This window comes from Tachypleus tridentatus, chromosome 8, assembly GCF_004210375.1.
Source record: "Tachypleus tridentatus isolate NWPU-2018 chromosome 8, ASM421037v1, whole genome shotgun sequence".
In the NCBI taxonomy this organism is placed as follows: Eukaryota; Metazoa; Arthropoda; class Merostomata; order Xiphosura; family Limulidae; genus Tachypleus; species Tachypleus tridentatus.
This window is the reverse complement of record NC_134832.1, coordinates 21,363,914-21,375,739: the sequence shown is the minus strand read 5'-3', so window position 1 is coordinate 21,375,739 and position 11,826 is coordinate 21,363,914.

Genomic DNA, 11,826 nt, shown 5'->3' with positions numbered 1-11,826 from the left:
TTCAGGAACCCGTTGAAAGAGTTGATAAAATACCACATTGAAATACATATGATAGTTGAATACTCAATTATCTGGTAATATTTCTATGTAACATTAAACAGCTAAGTTCAGGAACAGTTAATTTGATTGAAAGTTCTGAAAATACACCTGGCACTAAAAGCATATTTACATATAATGTATTTATAGATGAAGTAACCAAATATTATGTAATTTGTTATTGCTATGTCTTCTTCTAGACTAAAATTATAGCCCGTTCATTCTCTCGTGTTTCTAAAGTCTACACGATCTCCACAACGTAATACCTAAATTCTTCGCCGCCGTAAATTACACAAATTTTTTATATCAACGATCATTTTATTTCAAGGATATTGCATTGCTGTTTTTTTTCTCATCTTTCGGTGCACGAAGCTGGTTTAAAGCATAGAAATGTGCGAAAAAGAGCTTAAATTGAACCTCTTAGTTCTCCTTGAGCAGAAACTAGTTAAAGCTACTAACAGGTCAATCCATTGATCGATGTCACATATATTAGGTTTAGAAGTTATTAAATAGTACTTACACTTTGTTTCACATAACGTCGAAAACGCACGTTCATTCTTCTACAAAATCAAACGAAAAAGTATTGTCCTTTACAGGGAACAAGTTATATGTATACATATATATGTGTTACTGTATGTGTGATATGTCAATGTACATAAGAAAATGATTATATTCATCAGGCATTATGCATAATAAGCAATATCATTTGAAACAGTGTGGCACATTATTTCGATTATCACGCATGATACGCGAAGGATAATAAAAAAACTGATCTATTAGTTTGGAAAATTTCATTATTCTACAGGAAATATTAACATTCTCCAAATACTCTGGATATTACCACTGGTAAAATATGAAAGTGTGGTAGATATACATATTCTTCATAACATACATATAATTACCCGATGCATATGTTCAGTTCCAAGGAAAACACTAATGACATCTAAACTGTACAACTGTACTTGAGGGAAATATTTTTGTACCGAGTCTTAAGATATTCTGTAATTATTTAGAGCTTATAGTTCTATAAATATTCACATTAATTAGAGATCTTAACTGAAGGATATTTCACATATTGTTTTATTTATCTTCACAAGACATTGAAATAGGGATACTCCACAGAGATACAGTTCTTAGATGTGTACATTTACAACTAGTCTTATCTGCATTCATAACTATAGCTCAATGAAATGTATAGTACATATACTAAGAAAAACCCATAATATAGAAATTCAATAACAATATTTACAACATTCATGAATACCTTCAAGATAACACGTCACATCAGCTTTATCAGTACGTATTCGCTTTTTATATTACTATGAAAAAATAAATTACTGGTAAACATCTTTGAATAGGAAAAGCTAATTTGAAGTATGAATTTTAATTAAAAGCTTTCATAGGGAAATTTTTAAAGTTAAAAATTACAGAAATATTTTATAAAATAGAAATTTTACTTATAGGCTGGACTACTCCAAGGTTTTAGGAATACAGAATAACCATCAGCGTTATCTCATATTCCACTAGCGAGAGTTTCAATGGATAAATGCTCGTTAGATTTGCCAGTGTTTTCGTCACCAATTTATGGTGGGATAAATATAAATTTTCTACATAATTACACTTATGTAGCAAACACGATACAGGAAAGGTATCTTTCCTAACTAAGCCTGAATGAAGCAGAAGAAAAGTATTGATAAGTTCTGCGGAGGTCCACACTATGATAGAAACACACAACAAAATATTTAAAACACTTTTATAGTAGCGTTTCATTTATGATTTTAACAGGAAAAAATTGAATATGAAAACCATTACGTAAAATAATAAAGTATTATACAATATTTTAATGAAAACAGAGTAACTGTTATTAAAATAAAAATTATTTTCACTTTTACCAAAACAATATATATAAACATATTATAAAAATGGCATATTGTAAATCTATGTATTTTTTCATATATATTTTGAATATCTCAAATTTTTGAAGTTCCATTGGAAGAAAACTGCAAATTTTTAGATACATTTTTTTAAAATATGTGGTTCTTAATAGCATATCTACATACTTGTTCTGAAGACTTAATAAATGAAAGAATAAAACTTAGAAGAGAGAAATGTTTTAAAATTAACGTGTAAGTTATTTTATTTACATGGTAAAGATCTCTACCAAACAAGCTTTCTTGTGTCAGTTATTTGTATATTAAAGTAAAGCATTGATCTTTCCATACTTGTCACTAAAATAATTAGCTATTTAAAATAGTAAAAGTTTCAGTTTGGTCCTAACACGAGAATTAATGCCATAAAGCTAGACATATGTGAATTACTTCTACAAATCAAAGTAATTACTGACGCCACTCAGTATCTGTTCTAAATTAGCTCTTTATAGAAATCGCTAGTCTTTCTTTCCTCAGAATACATTACAATTGCTACCTCAGTCAACAGAATTTAACCAAATAAACACAAGATGGCAGATTAACTAAACTGTAATGTTGTTTAGCCTTTTTTGTTCCTTCGATTCTGATCACATTACTTCTATATGCAGAGAATTTGTCCATTTATTCATCAAACCAGTTGTCATTTGTTACAGCATACCGCATCAATATGTTTGTGTATTCAAATAATAAACCAAATTAGTAAAGGATAACTAAAAGTGAAACAGATAATATATTTTTGTTGGTCGTGTTTATTACGAAGATTTCACTTTAAAACATTTGTTAGAGTGTTTGTTAATTGGGCTACTCTTTTACCATGGGATTGACCGTCCCATTATAATGCCCCGACAAGTGAAAAGGCGAACATGTTTGGTAAAGGGGATTCGAGCCTAATAACCCATATTATGAGTGGAGAGCCTTTACTTTCAGGCCTAATTCTTGAAATAACTAATAATTCGTGTTAATATTAGAAAAACTTAAGTGATAGTTATGATACTAATCATAGATGTTTCAGTAAAATCCGAAAAGTTTTAATATATTCTTACAAGACAGTGCCGTAGGCCAGAATACGTTAACTAGCCTAACGTCCATTATGTATACACGTATGTCTTCAATGCAGAATTATGGATTTACTTGAATGTGATAATCCATAGTAAATCGAAGTTAATTAAACTTAATTTTATAGAGCTTATAATTTTTGATAGTTATAACCTTTGAATTAAAGATAAAAACGTAATTCTGACCACCATATCACACCATTAACTAAGAAATGAATACGTTCAACCCTCTTGCACAACTCGACATATGTAAGTTCTATGTATTCAAAATTTGATACACCTACAATTTGTAAAAAATAAGACAAATCACGAATCCAAAACTTTTTGGTTTAGTAGGAAGTGCAAACAAATGGAAATAAAAATACGTTCTACAATTAAATGTTAGTTAAACTTTTAACAAAAAGAGTTGATATATAGTGCTATAAAAACTTTATAACCGTTAAAAAAAGAAAGACTCGAAAAGTCCTAAGGTTTGATTATCTATTCTCATTAAATGTAAATTGGATTGACTTCTATACATGAAATACGTTACTTTCAAATAAAAGATGTAAAACAATTGTGTCAAAGTAAGTAATCAGTGTACCGATAGGCGTCACAGGTCAAGGTGCTTTGTTTATTGCTTGAGTTTAGGTTGGCTAACGTAGATAAAAGGTGATTCAGTGTGATCTCAACAACCAGAATGTGCCACTGAATAAACTTTACTATACCCGTACTGACTAAACTGTACTATACCAATACAAATACAGCTCTAAGTGTCATGAAAAAAGAAAGAAACGTTTAGCATCAAAATATTTAGACCGTAAGACTAATATAAACAAATTATTCCGAACATTTCTAAACTCAGAGACTTTAAGATGTGTATTAAATTCAGTATTGATATTATTGACTGAAAGTTTTACGTATTTTTCACACACTGGGTGCTTAGCTCATGTGGATCTGTAATTCAAAGCAGAATAAAACTTTTTAAAAAGTTAACAACTCTGTAACACTAATCAGGAAGCTTATTTATATGGTAAAAACTTACTTTTTTCTAGAATAATTATGGTGTATTGATCCATTTATTGAGCAGCTGCAGAATAAAATAAATTATTTATCGTCTAAATACACATAAAGAGCTGTTTAACTTTGGCTGTACCGATTACCATTGTATTATTTGTTATATATATTCAACCATTTTTATGTATACTCAAACAGATAATCAGATGAAGAGGTTTAAAGAGTTATGTAGCGAGACGCAAATAATAGATAAATAACTATAGGAAAACTCAAGCTAGACAATCACAAGCAAGTCACAGCAGAGAGAAAGAGGAATGGAAACGCATGATTAGATTGTGAAAGATAGGTGGAGAGAGAGAGAGAGATAAAGACGAACATAAACAGGTAAAAAGAGAGAGAGAAAGACAAATTATCTTGACAAGAACGGATAGCTAGAGACAGGAAAAAACGATACCGATGGAAAGAGATAATCAGAGAAAAGAAGATTTTATAGAATTATTCGTGTGAAATGTGTTTTTTATTCAACGTTTCAGACAGCGGTGATAAATTGGGACGTCTTTCATCTAAAAACTGCTATGGCGAGTTGCACAAGACACAGCAAGAAGGAAGGGACAATAAATAAGACCTGTATTGCATTCAGTGTTGAGTAACTGCACATCTATATTGCACATTGCGGGAGTTTTGTGTCCTTAGAGAGGTGCTGTTGAAATTATTCGTAGGTTGAGCCCTAGTCCCCTTAGAGGGGTGCCACAAAACATGCTTGCTGGTTTAGGTGTGGAATGTAACCGTTTTCAGCCTCGTAGCTCTCACATGTTGAATGAACGCTACTGTGTAGAATAGCTCAAAGTCCAGAAAAGACAGCCCAGCTAACGCACGTATCCGTGGCTATGGCTGTTTAACAATAGTTTGCAGGATAAAGCAAGCCAGTAGTTTGTATCGACTATTCTCAATCGCTCTGCTGTCAGAAATGAAAGATTTAATGGGAACATTTCGTCTTATGGCACATTAAACCTTTCATTTGATTCTCATAGAAAAAGGTTCTTTTTCATTCTGTATTCTACTGATATTTAACAATGACGCTGATGTTAAGATCTATTTATTTATATGTTTTTAAAAACATCATGTCTTACAGAGTTTCATACCTAGCTTTGGTTAACATTACTTAAAAATAAAACTTAACTGATTTTTCTAATAGATTTTACAAATTTCTTAGATCTCTTTTAACAAGCGATTATTAATCAGACTTATTCTACATCAAAAATAGTAGATCAAAATATATATATATTATTCATAATTCTGATAGCACCCCTTAAAACAAACGATTTAGCCACATACTTACCACTCACTTAGCACTTTAAAAAAAAAATTTACTATATTTCAATTTCCTTCGTTTGTACGTTTCCCAAAACTACAAACATCCAAACAAACAAATAAATAGGATCACTTCTTAAGCATCTTTAGTTAAGCTATAATAGAGCAATATAGATAATATGGATAATTATTATTTGGACAGAGATTTGAAACACCAGTCCGTTGGAGGTAGATGGAACCCAAAAAGCTGCTAAAAATAGTTATTTAAACACCACATTATAATAAAGCATAATATATACGTGTGTGCATGTATGATATAATAATTTTCAATAATAGAATAGTAAGCACTCCTTTAAACCATCTAATTGTAAGAGGTGCTGAACAAAAGGTATTTATGTTTTACATGGGAAATCTGTCGCCAAGAAGAAATAAAGAAATTGCACAATGTGTGGTGGGGAAATATTAGTTTTGCTTTGCAGCTTATAATATGGCATTTAGCAGTGAGAAAATAAATTAAGAACTCAATAAAACCATTTAAGCAACTATATGCTCTGAGTTAAACACACTTTGCACTATTTTTTAAATTACTATATAACAAACATATACATACGTAAATGATATTATTAATAAATAAATTAGTCAACACTCTAAAACCTGAAATGTGCTCATGGAAGAAATCTGTAAAGTTTTAAAATCATTTTTGCTTAGAAGTCGAAAAAGAACTGTTGTCATAAGTGAGCCATTTGAATTATTTAGTTTTGCATCGAACAAAAAATTCACGTTATATTAATGTGAATATTTCTTGGAAATATTCTAACGTTTTAAAGAAATTGAAGCAGTCACAAACATTAATGTCGTCCACAATCTCTGATGATTTATTAAAACTTTACATTTTAAAAGAAAGAAACCACTGCCGGCCTCAGACCAAGCTAAACGAAAGCTAACTCTATTAATATTTTCAGAAGATAGAACTTTTACAGTAAGGAATAATTCTTATTTAAAAGGAATACCACGTTTTCCATCACTAGTGTTAACATTGTCAAGTACACAGGTTTTAATAATAACACAATTTTTTGTATTTAAATCAACATTAGACAATATAACAATGGGTGAACAACGTATTTAGTTAAGAATCGATAGTGGTTACTTATGCGTTAGCATTTCATTACGAGTGAATTGGCAGTTCTTTCATTTATGACTAAAAACATGTTGAAAATTAAAAAAAATAGATGAATTTAAATATTCGGAAGATTTGCAAAAACTTTCGGTAAGATTACGAAGTTTTGGGAAGCAATGATAAAAAATGTATGGTTATTTTCTCGAAATAGAGCCGAAAGAGGGGTCATCACTCGCACCACAGCAGTGCGTTGTTTCTCAGTAGATACTGAAATGAAGTCACATAAGGAACGCTAAACATTATAATTTGTACTGTCTTGACATTAGTAAAACGTGCGCATGTCCTGAAACATAAGAAGAATTATACTCTATCTAGGCTACAACACAGCATGATATATAAACTTCAGAACAAGAGATAAAAACAAATGTGTTACTCTTAATTTTTTATTTTATTTACCCTTGCGGGGACCTTACGGAAGCACGTTTACTAGCTAGGTGTGTGTTTATTGTGGACTTTATTATGCGAATTTTATTGATGAGATCTTGGAGGTGAAGAAGCTTGTGTGATTTTAAAATATGTATATTGTTTATTCTTCATTTTAGTTATTCATTTTCTACTGTAAATTCTTTACATTCATATATGTTATTTACATGTTGAGGGAATTTTGATATTTCGTCTTGATAAGTAAGAACGCAAAAGTCATCTAAGCCAAAATGAAGACTTGTTTAAGGAAGTGACTATGTAATGTTATCCTGTGCAGTGTAAGGTGCCAGACAGCGAATTTTTCGTGGCGGTTCCATGTAACGAAAGGAAGTTAAAATATCTGTATTAAGACTACATAAATGTAAATAGTTCTGAGAGTTCGACCAGTTGATTTTGTTTTACGTTTATTCTATTTTCTGAGTTGTTCCTGTTTAAATATAACTTCTTTCTTAGCATAAAAGCCGGAACTTGTGAAAACATTTAGTATCACTAAGTAAACTGAAGCGATAATTTTCGAAAAATTAATGTTTGATAATCTACAGTCCGCGAGCACGCGAAATAAAGATCCAGTGCACATTTTATACGTTGTGGTACGCATGCGCACTGAATAAACACTTATTTGAAGCTTCTCCTTTAGTATTTGTTAGTAGAACTGAAAGTTATAGTTGTATTTTGTGATATTTCTATGTCGTCTTCGAAATAAGAATAAGATAAAGCTAATAAATGTGATATATGACATTTCATAATAATCGATGTGAATAAAAAATTAGATTAATTTTAAGATCAAAGTTACAAACGTTAGTTACCAGGTAGCAAGCTTAGGTTAATATTATAATCCAATAATATTTAGTTAACTACACCGAATTGCTTTTCAGCCATTAAAGTCTATTTATCTAAGATAACTTCGTTGTTTCTTTTCTTATTTGTGTCACACTTTAAGTTGACCAAAAGTGGCATAAATCTCCAAACTTGGATTTACTTGTTTTCACTTCAACATTAGATATTAGTTGGGAAAAAGGTCAAAGGTCAAAATTACAACTATATAAGTAGAGAAACGTATGTACGCTAATTTTTAGTCAGCCCTTGGATGTGAGCTTATTTAACTTTCTATGGTTTAAATTAAACTGATGAAATGTTTCATAATCAATAGTTCTGCCCATTAGTCCGGCAGCTGTATCTTTCGTAAAAACCTCAGAAGGTTCTAGACCAATGAGAGTAATGAGCAAAGTATTTTCTGTGATGCCGAGAAAACCCACTCCTAGAGTTTGTTTGTTTGTTTTTGGAATTTCGCACAAAGCTACTCGAGGGCTATCTGTGCTAGCCGTCCCTAATTTAGCAGTGTAAGACTAGAGGGAAGGCAGCTAGTCATCACCACCCACCGCCAACTCTTGGGCTACTCTTTTACCAACGAATAGTGGGATTGAACGTCACATTATACACCCCCACGGCTGGGAGGGCGAGCATGTTTAGCGCGACGCGGGCACGAACCCGCGACCCTCGGATTACGAGTCGCACGCCTTACGCGCTTGGCCATGCCAGGCCCCACTTGTAGAGAAATATATATGCAAAAAACGGCTCGTTTGGGTTGAGAAAATATTTTACATAGAAGAGCGAACAACGTTTCGACCTTCTTTGTGAACCTGACGATGATCAAAGAAGGTCGAAACGTTGTTCGCTCTTCTATGTAAAATATTTTCTCAACCCAAACGAGCCGTGTTTTGCAAAGTATTTTCTGATAACATAATTGGTTTTCCTTTCCTTATTTTCCAGATTTCATACATATATATATATATATAGTCTATACATATCAGTTTTCGTTTACGCCTGTACGAACAATGAGAGAACGTAGCTTATATTTTGAAATTTGTTTCTCGTAAAAGCCAGTGTTATCCAGCTGTTGCAGAAAATAGTTAAGAAAGGTATACAGTATATATATATATATCGCGTTCGTAAAAAAGAAGGGCTACATTACCCAGGGTTTTGTATAATAGGTGTAGCAGAAACTTACTCTTTTGCGGACAAGAATCAATGAAATCTAGCAATAGGGGGGAAACAGTTTCAAAACACATGGCTTGGCTTTGTGTTAACTATTGTTAGTTTGATTGATAGGTCTGGAAAGTGGAAAAGACGCGCCATCTGCGTTAAGCCTGAGTCACAAACAAAAGTAGAATTGTGGGGTGTCCTGTAGCGTTCCCACTGCGTGGATGCTGCGGCCGTGTCGCGGCAGCCCTGCCTCACGCGTGCAGACGTAGTTGTAGCCGCGCCCATTCAAATGTGGCTAACCCCCGAAACCGTGGAACTTCAAAAGAAAAAAATAGTAGCGATATTTTCTTTATAAAAGCATTAAAGGGCAGATATTATCGATATTTAAAGTTCAAAAATATATATCAAAAGTACAAGCTCTAGTTATCGTTTTAAGACCATATTAGTATAATAAGAAACAATACTAAAAGTGTAAACATTGCGAATAAAACAAAAGGTTTGAAAACATCCTGTATCTGAAAAATAAAACAAAAAAAACCTAATACCTTTACCACCATGCTACCTTATCCTCAAAAAAGAAATGACCTAATTTAACTCTTTTCAAGTATTTTGTCCCAAACACCATAACTGAACACTGCGGGAGACTTCTGTTCAATAATATATTTTATATTCGAAATATATATATAAGGATTTGGTTTCCAGAACAACTTCTATGATTTGTTTATAAATGTGAACAATATATTTTTTAAATTCTTTCAGTGTTTTATTAAATACAAAAACACAAACTAAGCCCACGGATAAAACAACGTTTCTACTAGCGTTTGTATTTACATATAATCAATAAATTTGTCAATACTTTCGTGTCAGAATAAGTTTAATATCATTTAATTTCTAACATGCCGTTTCTTTTATATTTTTTAAACTCTGTATTTATTATCATAGGAGATGCCCATAAATTTGTGTTTAAGTCACGTGTACACAAACAGTTTGTTTCCGTGACATATTTGTTCAACCATTATATACCTTGCGTAGCTGGAGAAAAAAACGTATGTTCATGGTATTACGTACGGTCAAATCACTGCGATATAAATATTGACACGGAGAGTTAGAAAACATCGTCCTCGTAGAGTAGGTGGATTATGCAAAGCCATGGTGAAGAATGGTGGACACTGTACATGACAACTTTACGGTGGAGCATGACCAGATGTTCGATATGAACTGTAAGAACATGGAGAGACTTCACAGTCGTTTTTAATATAACGTACTAAACTTATGTACACACGTATAATATAGTTATCCGCATAACTATTAATAAGTTTATAAACAATAAAGCAAGTCATAAAAATTGTAAATTAAAAACGTTTTACACATACAAATTAATTGTTAATTCATTCCATTACGTACAGAGCATCTAGTTTAATATAAAAATTTACATTAAGAACAACTGGCATAATAGCCAAGGTGTCAGGGTTATTACTCTAAAATACATAAAAATATTTCATGACATTTTTACTGAAAACATCTTGAAAGCATTAGGGATAAAAACTAAATGACAATCGACATGTACCCTTCATTTTTATCAGTATTTCAAAATACGACGTGGAAATATGCCCTTCTTCCTCGTAATCATTTAAAATGACATCACACTGTGAGTGATGCAGTGGTTATGTATCAGGAGTGTAAGTCCGAGAGTTAATGTTTTTGCATCCTTCTGCAGCAAAAACGTATTTCACACTTTGAGGACATGGGTTCACTATGACTAATGGTCAAATCCCTTTATTTGAAAACAATCTATCCCTAGTTTAGCCATTCATCATGCATAACATTTAGAGTTTATTAATTTTATGCTCAACAATATTTATGTTTTTAATATTTGTTTTTCTAAAGTTATTAGTCTTAAACAAAAAATATAATTATTTTTGTCTAAACATAAAACAATATTAGTAAGATTTTAGTTATAGATTATATTAATATATGCGTTGCATTCGCTAAATTTCGCTCAAAATTACTTGAGAACTATCTGCGCTAATTTTCTCTAGTTTTGAAGTGATATAACAGAATTAAATCATCAAGTCAACACCACCTATCATGAATTTATGGAATATTTTAATAAAATAATTGCATTTGACAGTTTCTCCTGTAACGCACCCATAACCGAAAACTGCGAAATGGGATTTTATTTGTCTATTTATATTTGCAGTAATGGGGCACAAACCAATTACGCGCCAATGCGTGCATGCACACACACAGTTATTATTTTCAAAACTGACGCTCTACTCGTAATCTGAGGATCAAAGGTTCGAATCTCCGTCAAATGAAACATGGTCGCCTTTTCAGCAATGGGGATGTTACATAGAGCAGCCAATCCCACTATTCGTTGGTAAAAGAGTAGCTCAAGAGTTGGCAGTAGGTGTTTATGACTACCTGCCTTCTCTCTAGTCCCACACTGCTCTCGCATAGCGTTGCATCAAATTCAAAAAGCAAACAAACAAACAGACACAAGACTATCACAAGAGCTGGTACTAAATGTTGTTCACTTGCTGTCCAACCCCTCTAGCTCTTGTGTATAACGTTATACGGAAATTCTAAGGAAATAAACAAGTTAAAATTATATCGTCGATAAATGTCGGAGTCATATTTTAGAGACGTTTTAATCACAGTATTGAAGTATTTGAAACGTATTAAATTACAATAGCATTTAAACTCACTTTCTAATACATTCTAAACTTTGATAGTACTCTTATTTGCTTCAGTTCGAACTCTTGAGTCTCTAAGTGCCTATTAGCGTCAACCGTGACTTGGTAGTTTAATGTCGGAGGACGAAGAATCATCAATCAATTAACACGTCGACCGTGCGTGGATAAAGAAAGGACATTCGTCATATTTCGCGTCATCAAGTCTCTCTCTCTGCTGACTC